Below are 12,009 nucleotides of genomic sequence, written 5' to 3'. Positions count from 1 at the left end.
TCCGTCTGAACTTTATATAAGACGGTGAGGCTCAGTCAGTCACTCAGTGTTGCCTGAGAGGGCAACACTGCAACAGCCGGCCGCCAGGCTGTCTTTTTTTTGCACAGCTAGTTGCCTCCAGGAGGCCACAAGAGGGAGACAAGGGACTGCAAAATGGAAAATAGGCATCCACCAACTTTACAGACAACTTCTCCTTGCTCCTACAACCTCCATCCTTGCACAGTTTGTTATTCTTCTAGGTAACATAGTAACAAATCCAAATTGCTGCTCTCTTTGTAGGCAAGCAAGGCTTTGTTGCAACTGCAATTCTTACTTCTTCTTGAAATGTAGGGACGACAGTACATTCCATCACATCCATCTAGTGTACACAGGTAGGTCCATTGTGGCGGGCAGGTGAGCGGGCGGGCTGCTTTATTGGCTGTTTGCTGTTCCCCTACTCCACTCCACTATTTGACTGTTGTGCTGCATCAATCAATCAATCAATCAATCAATCAATCAATCAATCAGTGGCTGGCTCAGGTGCAGCTCTTTAACTTACCTAAAAGGGAGGGCGGAGAGAAGACAAGGAAGGTGAATGAGGTGTTCCAATGTGAAATGCCGGAAACACAGAAACACAGACGACACACAACAAGAGGTGGCAATCTATTCATTAATTGCATTTAATCAATGAGCTCATTATCACTCATGCATTGTCCAACAGGTGTTGAAATAATGGGATTAAAAGGGGAGATCCCTTCAGAAAGACAGAAACAATAGCAAAGACAAAAAACACTTTTGGAATCTGCTTTTAGTCAACACATAAGGAAAGGGTGCACCGGTCCTGGAAATACTGCAATACCAGGTCAATGCGTGGAGTGGACAGAGCAAGCTCTATTTCCATCTCCCTGTTCTAAAAATCCATTTAATATATGGTCCCCAGATAGGGGACGTATCAGATATTAAACTGATAAGAACAGATACTACACTTGATCTTAGCCAAAAGGCCGAGAAGCGATAACCCGAACGGGCCGCGCGTTGCCCGAGCCTGCCCGATACTGCTGTTCAGCCCTTGCAGCGATTCAGCCTACTTCTAGGCAATTCCATGGGGCCCTGCAGGCTCACACACTCACAGCTACACGGGAGGTGAATAAAGGCCGGAGAGGAAGCCAGACAGGATTTGCTTCTTTTGCTTGCACCACAATGCAGTGCTGAAAGAGGAGGAATCTACATAAAAACGCCTTCCTGGCAACGCCCAAATGCCCTGCTGCCATGCAGATAAACACTGGCAGCGGCAGCAAGTGCATGCCCACAGCCACCCCTTGTTCCTTCACACCTTGTATCAGCTGTAATCCAGTCCAGTCCAGTGCTGCCTGCTGAGCAGCACTGACCAACACTGCCTGGGCCCAGGCTTTTATCTCTGAGGCCCCATTATGATGTCAGAAAGCTGGCTCTGGAATCCTGAGGGCTCCACTATGACACGTGCAAAGTTCCGTCTGAACTTTATATAAGACGGTGAGGCTCAGTCAGTCACTCAGTGTTGCCTGAGAGGGCAACACTGCAACAGCCGGCCGCCAGGCTGTCTTTTTTTTGCACAGCTAGTTGCCTCCAGGAGGCCACAAGAGGGAGACAAGGGACTGCAAAATGGAAAATAGGCATCCACCAACTTTACAGACAACTTCTCCTTGCTCCTACAACCTCCATCCTTGCACAGTTTGTTATTCTTCTAGGTAACATAGTAACAAATCCAAATTGCTGCTCTCTTTGTAGGCAAGCAAGGCTTTGTTGCAACTGCAATTCTTACTTCTTCTTGAAATGTAGGGACGACAGTACATTCCATCACATCCATCTAGTGTACACAGGTAGGTCCATTGTGGCGGGCAGGCGAGCGGGCGGGCTGCTTTATTGGCTGTTTGCTGTTCCCCTACTCCACTCCACTATTTGACTGTTGTGCTGCATCAATCAATCAATCAATCAATCAATCAATCAATCAATCAATCAATCAATCAATCAGTGGCTGGCTCAGGTGCAGCTCTTTAACTTACCTAAAAGGGAGGGCGGAGAGAAGACAAGGAAGGTGAATGAGGTGTTCCAATGTGAAATGCCGGAAACACAGAAACACAGACGACACACAACAAGAGGTGGCAATCTATTCATTAATTGCATTTAATCAATGAGCTCATTATCACTCATGCATTGTCCAACAGGTGTTGAAATAATGGGATTAAAAGGGGAGATCCCTTCAGAAAGACAGAAACAATAGCAAAGACAAAAAACACTTTTGGAATCTGCTTTTAGTCAACACATAAGGAAAGGGTGCACCGGTCCTGGAAATACTGCAATACCAGGTCAATGCGTGGAGTGGACAGAGCAAGCTCTATTTCCATCTCCCTGTTCTAAAAATCCATTTAATATATGGTCCCCAGATAGGGGACGTATCAGATATTAAACTGATAAGAACAGATACTACACTTGATCTTAGCCAAAAGGCCGAGAAGCGATAACCCGAACGGGCCGCGCGTTGCCCGAGCCTGCCCGATACTGCTGTTCAGCCCTTGCAGCGATTCAGCCTACTTCTAGGCAATTCCATGGGGCCCTGCAGGCTCACACACTCACAGCTACACGGGAGGTGAATAAAGGCCGGAGAGGAAGCCAGACAGGATTTGCTTCTTTTGCTTGCACCACAATGCAGTGCTGAAAGAGGAGGAATCTACATAAAAACGCCTTCCTGGCAACGCCCAAATGCCCTGCTGCCATGCAGATAAACACTGGCAGCGGCAGCAAGTGCATGCCCACAGCCACCCCTTGTTCCTTCACACCTTGTATCAGCTGTAATCCAGTCCAGTCCAGTGCTGCCTGCTGAGCAGCACTGACCAACACTGCCTGGGCCCAGGCTTTTATCTCTGAGGCCCCATTATGATGTCAGAAAGCTGGCTCTGGAATCCTGAGGGCTCCACTATGACACGTGCAAAGTTCCGTCTGAACTTTATATAAGACGGTGAGGCTCAGTCAGTCACTCAGTGTTGCCTGAGAGGGCAACACTGCAACAGCCGGCCGCCAGGCTGTCTTTTTTTTGCACAGCTAGTTGCCTCCAGGAGGCCACAAGAGGGAGACAAGGGACTGCAAAATGGAAAATAGGCATCCACCAACTTTACAGACAACTTCTCCTTGCTCCTACAACCTCCATCCTTGCACAGTTTGTTATTCTTCTAGGTAACATAGTAACAAATCCAAATTGCTGCTCTCTTTTGCAACTGCAATTCTTACTTCTTCTTGAAATGTAGGGACGACAGTACATTCCATCACATCCATCTAGTGTACACAGGTAGGTCCATTGTGGCGGGCAGGCGAGCGGGCGGGCTGCTTTATTGGCTGTTTGCTGTTCCCCTACTCCACTCCACTATTTGACTGTTGTGCTGCATCAATCAATCAATCAATCAATCAATCAATCAATCAATCAATCAATCAGTGGCTGGCTCAGGTGCAGCTCTTTAACTTACCTAAAAGGGAGGGCGGAGAGAAGACAAGGAAGGTGAATGAGGTGTTCCAATGTGAAATGCCGGAAACACAGAAACACAGACGACACACAACAAGAGGTGGCAATCTATTCATTAATTGCATTTAATCAATGAGCTCATTATCACTCATGCATTGTCCAACAGGTGTTGAAATAATGGGATTAAAAGGGGAGATCCCTTCAGAAAGACAGAAACAATAGCAAAGACAAAAAACACTTTTGGAATCTGCTTTTAGTCAACACATAAGGAAAGGGTGCACCGGTCCTGGAAATACTGCAATACCAGGTCAATGCGTGGAGTGGACAGAGCAAGCTCTATTTCCATCTCCCTGTTCTAAAAATCCATTTAATATATGGTCCCCAGATAGGGGACGTATCAGATATTAAACTGATAAGAACAGATACTACACTTGATCTTAGCCAAAAGGCCGAGAAGCGATAACCCGAACGGGCCGCGCGTTGCCCGAGCCTGCCCGATACTGCTGTTCAGCCCTTGCAGCGATTCAGCCTACTTCTAGGCAATTCCATGGGGCCCTGCAGGCTCACACACTCACAGCTACACGGGAGGTGAATAAAGGCCGGAGAGGAAGCCAGACAGGATTTGCTTCTTTTGCTTGCACCACAATGCAGTGCTGAAAGAGGAGGAATCTACATAAAAACGCCTTCCTGGCAACGCCCAAATGCCCTGCTGCCATGCAGATAAACACTGGCAGCGGCAGCAAGTGCATGCCCACAGCCACCCCTTGTTCCTTCACACCTTGTATCAGCTGTAATCCAGTCCAGTCCAGTGCTGCCTGCTGAGCAGCACTGACCAACACTGCCTGGGCCCAGGCTTTTATCTCTGAGGCCCCATTATGATGTCAGAAAGCTGGCTCTGGAATCCTGAGGGCTCCACTATGACACGTGCAAAGTTCCGTCTGAACTTTATATAAGACGGTGAGGCTCAGTCAGTCACTCAGTGTTGCCTGAGAGGGCAACACTGCAACAGCCGGCCGCCAGGCTGTCTTTTTTTTGCACAGCTAGTTGCCTCCAGGAGGCCACAAGAGGGAGACAAGGGACTGCAAAATGGAAAATAGGCATCCACCAACTTTACAGACAACTTCTCCTTGCTCCTACAACCTCCATCCTTGCACAGTTTGTTATTCTTCTAGGTAACATAGTAACAAATCCAAATTGCTGCTCTCTTTGTAGGCAAGCAAGGCTTTGTTGCAACTGCAATTCTTACTTCTTCTTGAAATGTAGGGACGACAGTACATTCCATCACATCCATCTAGTGTACACAGGTAGGTCCATTGTGGCGGGCAGGCGAGCGGGCGGGCTGCTTTATTGGCTGTTTGCTGTTCCCCTACTCCACTCCACTATTTGACTGTTGTGCTGCATCAATCAATCAATCAATCAATCAATCAATCAATCAATCAATCAATCAATCAATCAATCAATCAGTGGCTGGCTCAGGTGCAGCTCTTTAACTTACCTAAAAGGGAGGGCGGAGAGAAGACAAGGAAGGTGAATGAGGTGTTCCAATGTGAAATGCCGGAAACACAGAAACACAGACGACACACAACAAGAGGTGGCAATCTATTCATTAATTGCATTTAATCAATGAGCTCATTATCACTCATGCATTGTCCAACAGGTGTTGAAATAATGGGATTAAAAGGGGAGATCCCTTCAGAAAGACAGAAACAATAGCAAAGACAAAAAACACTTTTGGAATCTGCTTTTAGTCAACACATAAGGAAAGGGTGCACCGGTCCTGGAAATACTGCAATACCAGGTCAATGCGTGGAGTGGACAGAGCAAGCTCTATTTCCATCTCCCTGTTCTAAAAATCCATTTAATATATGGTCCCCAGATAGGGGACGTATCAGATATTAAACTGATAAGAACAGATACTACACTTGATCTTAGCCAAAAGGCCGAGAAGCGATAACCCGAACGGGCCGCGCGTTGCCCGAGCCTGCCCGATACTGCTGTTCAGCCCTTGCAGCGATTCAGCCTACTTCTAGGCAATTCCATGGGGCCCTGCAGGCTCACACACTCACAGCTACACGGGAGGTGAATAAAGGCCGGAGAGGAAGCCAGACAGGATTTGCTTCTTTTGCTTGCACCACAATGCAGTGCTGAAAGAGGAGGAATCTACATAAAAACGCCTTCCTGGCAACGCCCAAATGCCCTGCTGCCATGCAGATAAACACTGGCAGCGGCAGCAAGTGCATGCCCACAGCCACCCCTTGTTCCTTCACACCTTGTATCAGCTGTAATCCAGTCCAGTCCAGTGCTGCCTGCTGAGCAGCACTGACCAACACTGCCTGGGCCCAGGCTTTTATCTCTGAGGCCCCATTATGATGTCAGAAAGCTGGCTCTGGAATCCTGAGGGCTCCACTATGACACGTGCAAAGTTCCGTCTGAACTTTATATAAGACGGTGAGGCTCAGTCAGTCACTCAGTGTTGCCTGAGAGGGCAACACTGCAACAGCCGGCCGCCAGGCTGTCTTTTTTTTGCACAGCTAGTTGCCTCCAGGAGGCCACAAGAGGGAGACAAGGGACTGCAAAATGGAAAATAGGCATCCACCAACTTTACAGACAACTTCTCCTTGCTCCTACAACCTCCATCCTTGCACAGTTTGTTATTCTTCTAGGTAACATAGTAACAAATCCAAATTGCTGCTCTCTTTGTAGGCAAGCAAGGCTTTGTTGCAACTGCAATTCTTACTTCTTCTTGAAATGTAGGGACGACAGTACATTCCATCACATCCATCTAGTGTACACAGGTAGGTCCATTGTGGCGGGCAGGCGAGCGGGCGGGCTGCTTTATTGGCTGTTTGCTGTTCCCCTACTCCACTCCACTATTTGACTGTTGTGCTGCATCAATCAATCAATCAATCAATCAATCAATCAATCAATCAATCAATCAATCAATCAATCAATCAGTGGCTGGCTCAGGTGCAGCTCTTTAACTTACCTAAAAGGGAGGGCGGAGAGAAGACAAGGAAGGTGAATGAGGTGTTCCAATGTGAAATGCCGGAAACACAGAAACACAGACGACACACAACAAGAGGTGGCAATCTATTCATTAATTGCATTTAATCAATGAGCTCATTATCACTCATGCATTGTCCAACAGGTGTTGAAATAATGGGATTAAAAGGGGAGATCCCTTCAGAAAGACAGAAACAATAGCAAAGACAAAAAACACTTTTGGAATCTGCTTTTAGTCAACACATAAGGAAAGGGTGCACCGGTCCTGGAAATACTGCAATACCAGGTCAATGCGTGGAGTGGACAGAGCAAGCTCTATTTCCATCTCCCTGTTCTAAAAATCCATTTAATATATGGTCCCCAGATAGGGGACGTATCAGATATTAAACTGATAAGAACAGATACTACACTTGATCTTAGCCAAAAGGCCGAGAAGCGATAACCCGAACGGGCCGCGCGTTGCCCGAGCCTGCCCGATACTGCTGTTCAGCCCTTGCAGCGATTCAGCCTACTTCTAGGCAATTCCATGGGGCCCTGCAGGCTCACACACTCACAGCTACACGGGAGGTGAATAAAGGCCGGAGAGGAAGCCAGACAGGATTTGCTTCTTTTGCTTGCACCACAATGCAGTGCTGAAAGAGGAGGAATCTACATAAAAACGCCTTCCTGGCAACGCCCAAATGCCCTGCTGCCATGCAGATAAACACTGGCAGCGGCAGCAAGTGCATGCCCACAGCCACCCCTTGTTCCTTCACACCTTGTATCAGCTGTAATCCAGTCCAGTCCAGTGCTGCCTGCTGAGCAGCACTGACCAACACTGCCTGGGCCCAGGCTTTTATCTCTGAGGCCCCATTATGATGTCAGAAAGCTGGCTCTGGAATCCTGAGGGCTCCACTATGACACGTGCAAAGTTCCGTCTGAACTTTATATAAGACGGTGAGGCTCAGTCAGTCACTCAGTGTTGCCTGAGAGGGCAACACTGCAACAGCCGGCCGCCAGGCTGTCTTTTTTTTGCACAGCTAGTTGCCTCCAGGAGGCCACAAGAGGGAGACAAGGGACTGCAAAATGGAAAATAGGCATCCACCAACTTTACAGACAACTTCTCCTTGCTCCTACAACCTCCATCCTTGCACAGTTTGTTATTCTTCTAGGTAACATAGTAACAAATCCAAATTGCTGCTCTCTTTGTAGGCAAGCAAGGCTTTGTTGCAACTGCAATTCTTACTTCTTCTTGAAATGTAGGGACGACAGTACATTCCATCACATCCATCTAGTGTACACAGGTAGGTCCATTGTGGCGGGCAGGCGAGCGGGCGGGCTGCTTTATTGGCTGTTTGCTGTTCCCCTACTCCACTCCACTATTTGACTGTTGTGCTGCATCAATCAATCAATCAATCAATCAATCAATCAATCAATCAATCAATCAATCAGTGGCTGGCTCAGGTGCAGCTCTTTAACTTACCTAAAAGGGAGGGCGGAGAGAAGACAAGGAAGGTGAATGAGGTGTTCCAATGTGAAATGCCGGAAACACAGAAACACAGACGACACACAACAAGAGGTGGCAATCTATTCATTAATTGCATTTAATCAATGAGCTCATTATCACTCATGCATTGTCCAACAGGTGTTGAAATAATGGGATTAAAAGGGGAGATCCCTTCAGAAAGACAGAAACAATAGCAAAGACAAAAAACACTTTTGGAATCTGCTTTTAGTCAACACATAAGGAAAGGGTGCACCGGTCCTGGAAATACTGCAATACCAGGTCAATGCGTGGAGTGGACAGAGCAAGCTCTATTTCCATCTCCCTGTTCTAAAAATCCATTTAATATATGGTCCCCAGATAGGGGACGTATCAGATATTAAACTGATAAGAACAGATACTACACTTGATCTTAGCCAAAAGGCCGAGAAGCGATAACCCGAACGGGCCGCGCGTTGCCCGAGCCTGCCCGATACTGCTGTTCAGCCCTTGCAGCGATTCAGCCTACTTCTAGGCAATTCCATGGGGCCCTGCAGGCTCACACACTCACAGCTACACGGGAGGTGAATAAAGGGCGGAGAGGAAGCCAGACAGGATTTGCTTCTTTTGCTTGCACCACAATGCAGTGCTGAAAGAGGAGGAATCTACATAAAAACGCCTTCCTGGCAACGCCCAAATGCCCTGCTGCCATGCAGATAAACACTGGCAGCGGCAGCAAGTGCATGCCCACAGCCACCCCTTGTTCCTTCACACCTTGTATCAGCTGTAATCCAGTCCAGTCCAGTGCTGCCTGCTGAGCAGCACTGACCAACACTGCCTGGGCCCAGGCTTTTATCTCTGAGGCCCCATTATGATGTCAGAAAGCTGGCTCTGGAATCCTGAGGGCTCCACTATGACACGTGCAAAGTTCCGTCTGAACTTTATATAAGACGGTGAGGCTCAGTCAGTCACTCAGTGTTGCCTGAGAGGGCAACACTGCAACAGCCGGCCGCCAGGATGTCTTTTTTTTGCACAGCTAGTTGCCTCCAGGAGGCCACAAGAGGGAGACAAGGGACTGCAAAATGGAAAATAGGCATCCACCAACTTTACAGACAACTTCTCCTTGCTCCTACAACCTCCATCCTTGCACAGTTTGTTATTCTTCTAGGTAACATAGTAACAAATCCAAATTGCTGCTCTCTTTGTAGGCAAGCAAGGCTTTGTTGCAACTGCAATTCTTACTTCTTCTTGAAATGTAGGGACGACAGTACATTCCATCACATCCATCTAGTGTACACAGGTAGGTCCATTGTGGCGGGCAGGCGAGCGGGCGGGCTGCTTTATTGGCTGTTTGCTGTTCCCCTACTCCACTCCACTATTTGACTGTTGTGCTGCATCAATCAATCAATCAATCAATCAATCAATCAATCAATCAATCAATCAATCAATCAGTGGCTGGCTCAGGTGCAGCTCTTTAACTTACCTAAAAGGGAGGGCGGAGAGAAGACAAGGAAGGTGAATGAGGTGTTCCAATGTGAAATGCCGGAAACACAGAAACACAGACGACACACAACAAGAGGTGGCAATCTATTCATTAATTGCATTTAATCAATGAGCTCATTATCACTCATGCATTGTCCAACAGGTGTTGAAATAATGGGATTAAAAGGGGAGATCCCTTCAGAAAGACAGAAACAATAGCAAAGACAAAAAACACTTTTGGAATCTGCTTTTAGTCAACACATAAGGAAAGGGTGCTCCGGTCCTGGAAATACTGCAATACCAGGTCAATGCGTGGAGTGGACAGAGCAAGCTCTATTTCCATCTCCCTGTTCTAAAAATCCATTTAATATATGGTCCCCAGATAGGGGACGTATCAGATATTAAACTGATAAGAACAGATACTACACTTGATCTTAGCCAAAAGGCCGAGAAGCGATAACCCGAACGGGCCGCGCGTTGCCCGAGCCTGCCCGATACTGCTGTTCAGCCCTTGCAGCGATTCAGCCTACTTCTAGGCAATTCCATGGGGCCCTGCAGGCTCACACACTCACAGCTACACGGGAGGTGAATAAAGGCCGGAGAGGAAGCCAGACAGGATTTGCTTCTTTTGCTTGCACCACAATGCAGTGCTGAAAGAGGAGGAATCTACATAAAAACGCCTTCCTGGCAACGCCCAAATGCCCTGCTGCCATGCAGATAAACACTGGCAGCGGCAGCAAGTGCATGCCCACAGCCACCCCTTGTTCCTTCACACCTTGTATCAGCTGTAATCCAGTCCAGTCCAGTGCTGCCTGCTGAGCAGCACTGACCAACACTGCCTGGGCCCAGGCTTTTATCTCTGAGGCCCCATTATGATGTCAGAAAGCTGGCTCTGGAATCCTGAGGGCTCCACTATGACACGTGCAAAGTTCCGTCTGAACTTTATATAAGACGGTGAGGCTCAGTCAGTCACTCAGTGTTGCCTGAGAGGGCAACACTGCAACAGCCGGCCGCCAGGCTGTCTTTTTTTTGCACAGCTAGTTGCCTCCAGGAGGCCACAAGAGGGAGACAAGGGACTGCAAAATGTAAAATAGGCATCCACCAACTTTACAGACAACTTCTCCTTGCTCCTACAACCTCCATCCTTGCACAGTTTGTTATTCTTCTAGGTAACATAGTAACAAATCCAAATTGCTGCTCTCTTTGTAGGCAAGCAAGGCTTTGTTGCAACTGCAATTCTTACTTCTTCTTGAAATGTAGGGACGACAGTACATTCCATCACATCCATCTAGTGTACACAGGTAGGTCTATTGTGGCGGGCAGGCGAGCGGGCGGGCTGCTTTATTGGCTGTTTGCTGTTCCCCTACTCCACTCCACTATTTGACTGTTGTGCTGCATCAATCAATCAATCAATCAATCAATCAATCAATCAATCAATCAATCAGTGGCTGGCTCAGGTGCAGCTCTTTAACTTACCTAAAAGGGAGGGCGGAGAGAAGACAAGGAAGGTGAATGAGGTGTTCCAATGTGAAATGCCGGAAACACAGAAACACAGACGACACACAACAAGAGGTGGCAATCTATTCATTAATTGCATTTAATCAATGAGCTCATTATCACTCATGCATTGTCCAACAGGTGTTGAAATAATGGGATTAAAAGGGGAGATCCCTTCAGAAAGACAGAAACAATAGCAAAGACAAAAAACACTTTTGGAATCTGCTTTTAGTCAACACATAAGGAAAGGGTGCACCGGTCCTGGAAATACTGCAATACCAGGTCAATGCGTGGAGTGGACAGAGCAAGCTCTATTTCCATCTCCCTGTTCTAAAAATCCATTTAATATATGGTCCCCAGATAGGGGACGTATCAGATATTAAACTGATAAGAACAGATACTACACTTGATCTTAGCCAAAAGGCCGAGAAGCGATAACCCGAACGGGCCGCGCGTTGCCCGAGCCTGCCCGATACTGCTGTTCAGCCCTTGCAGCGATTCAGCCTACTTCTAGGCAATTCCATGGGGCCCTGCAGGCTCACACACTCACAGCTACACGGGAGGTGAATAAAGGCCGGAGAGGAAGCCAGACAGGATTTGCTTCTTTTGCTTGCACCACAATGCAGTGCTGAAAGAGGAGGAATCTACATAAAAACGCCTTCCTGGCAACGCCCAAATGCCCTGCTGCCATGCAGATAAACACTGGCAGCGGCAGCAAGTGCATGCCCACAGCCACCCCTTGTTCCTTCACACCTTGTATCAGCTGTAATCCAGTCCAGTCCAGTGCTGCCTGCTGAGCAGCACTGACCAACACTGCCTGGGCCCAGGCTTTTATCTCTGAGGCCCCATTATGATGTCAGAAAGCTGGCTCTGGAATCCTGAGGGCTCCACTATGACACGTGCAAAGTTCCGTCTGAACTTTATATAAGACGGTGAGGCTCAGTCAGTCACTCAGTGTTGCCTGAGAGGGCAACACTGCAACAGCCGGCCGCCAGGCTGTCTTTTTTTTGCACAGCTAGTTGCCTCCAGGAGGCCACAAGAGGGAGACAAGGGACTGCAAAATGGAAAATAGGCATCCACCAACTTTACAGAC

General features: G+C 47.8%; 8 non-coding genes across 8 annotated transcripts; all 8 read right to left on the bottom strand.

Annotated features, from left to right (window-relative positions):
• Nucleotides 1-804: 804 nt before the first annotated feature.
• On the bottom strand, nucleotides 805-995 carry LOC142691570 (U2 spliceosomal RNA). Its single transcript, XR_012860110.1, has one exon. It is a non-coding gene; the product is annotated as a U2 spliceosomal RNA (small nuclear RNA).
• Nucleotides 996-2,287: 1,292 nt separating this feature from the next.
• Nucleotides 2,288-2,478, bottom strand: LOC142691569 (U2 spliceosomal RNA). Its single transcript, XR_012860109.1, has one exon. It is a non-coding gene; the product is annotated as a U2 spliceosomal RNA (small nuclear RNA).
• A 1,264-nt stretch (nucleotides 2,479-3,742) lies between these two features.
• On the bottom strand, nucleotides 3,743-3,933 carry LOC142691568 (U2 spliceosomal RNA). The gene has a single exon (XR_012860108.1). It is a non-coding gene; the product is annotated as a U2 spliceosomal RNA (small nuclear RNA).
• A 1,300-nt stretch (nucleotides 3,934-5,233) lies between these two features.
• On the bottom strand, nucleotides 5,234-5,424 carry LOC142691567 (U2 spliceosomal RNA). The gene has a single exon (XR_012860107.1). It is a non-coding gene; the product is annotated as a U2 spliceosomal RNA (small nuclear RNA).
• A 1,300-nt stretch (nucleotides 5,425-6,724) lies between these two features.
• Nucleotides 6,725-6,915, bottom strand: LOC142691566 (U2 spliceosomal RNA). The gene has a single exon (XR_012860106.1). It is a non-coding gene; the product is annotated as a U2 spliceosomal RNA (small nuclear RNA).
• Nucleotides 6,916-8,203: 1,288 nt separating this feature from the next.
• On the bottom strand, nucleotides 8,204-8,394 carry LOC142691565 (U2 spliceosomal RNA). Its single transcript, XR_012860105.1, has one exon. It is a non-coding gene; the product is annotated as a U2 spliceosomal RNA (small nuclear RNA).
• Nucleotides 8,395-9,686: 1,292 nt separating this feature from the next.
• Nucleotides 9,687-9,877, bottom strand: LOC142691552 (U2 spliceosomal RNA). The gene has a single exon (XR_012860094.1). It is a non-coding gene; the product is annotated as a U2 spliceosomal RNA (small nuclear RNA).
• A 1,284-nt stretch (nucleotides 9,878-11,161) lies between these two features.
• LOC142691564 (U2 spliceosomal RNA) lies at nucleotides 11,162-11,352 on the bottom strand. Its single transcript, XR_012860104.1, has one exon. It is a non-coding gene; the product is annotated as a U2 spliceosomal RNA (small nuclear RNA).
• Nucleotides 11,353-12,009: the final 657 nt, after the last annotated feature.

Source organism: Rhinoderma darwinii, assembly GCF_050947455.1.
Source record: "Rhinoderma darwinii isolate aRhiDar2 chromosome 5 unlocalized genomic scaffold, aRhiDar2.hap1 SUPER_5_unloc_37, whole genome shotgun sequence".
Classification (NCBI taxonomy): Eukaryota; Metazoa; Chordata; class Amphibia; order Anura; family Rhinodermatidae; genus Rhinoderma; species Rhinoderma darwinii.
Note: the sequence above shows the minus strand (reverse complement) of the source record. Positions and strands in the feature narration are given on the sequence as shown.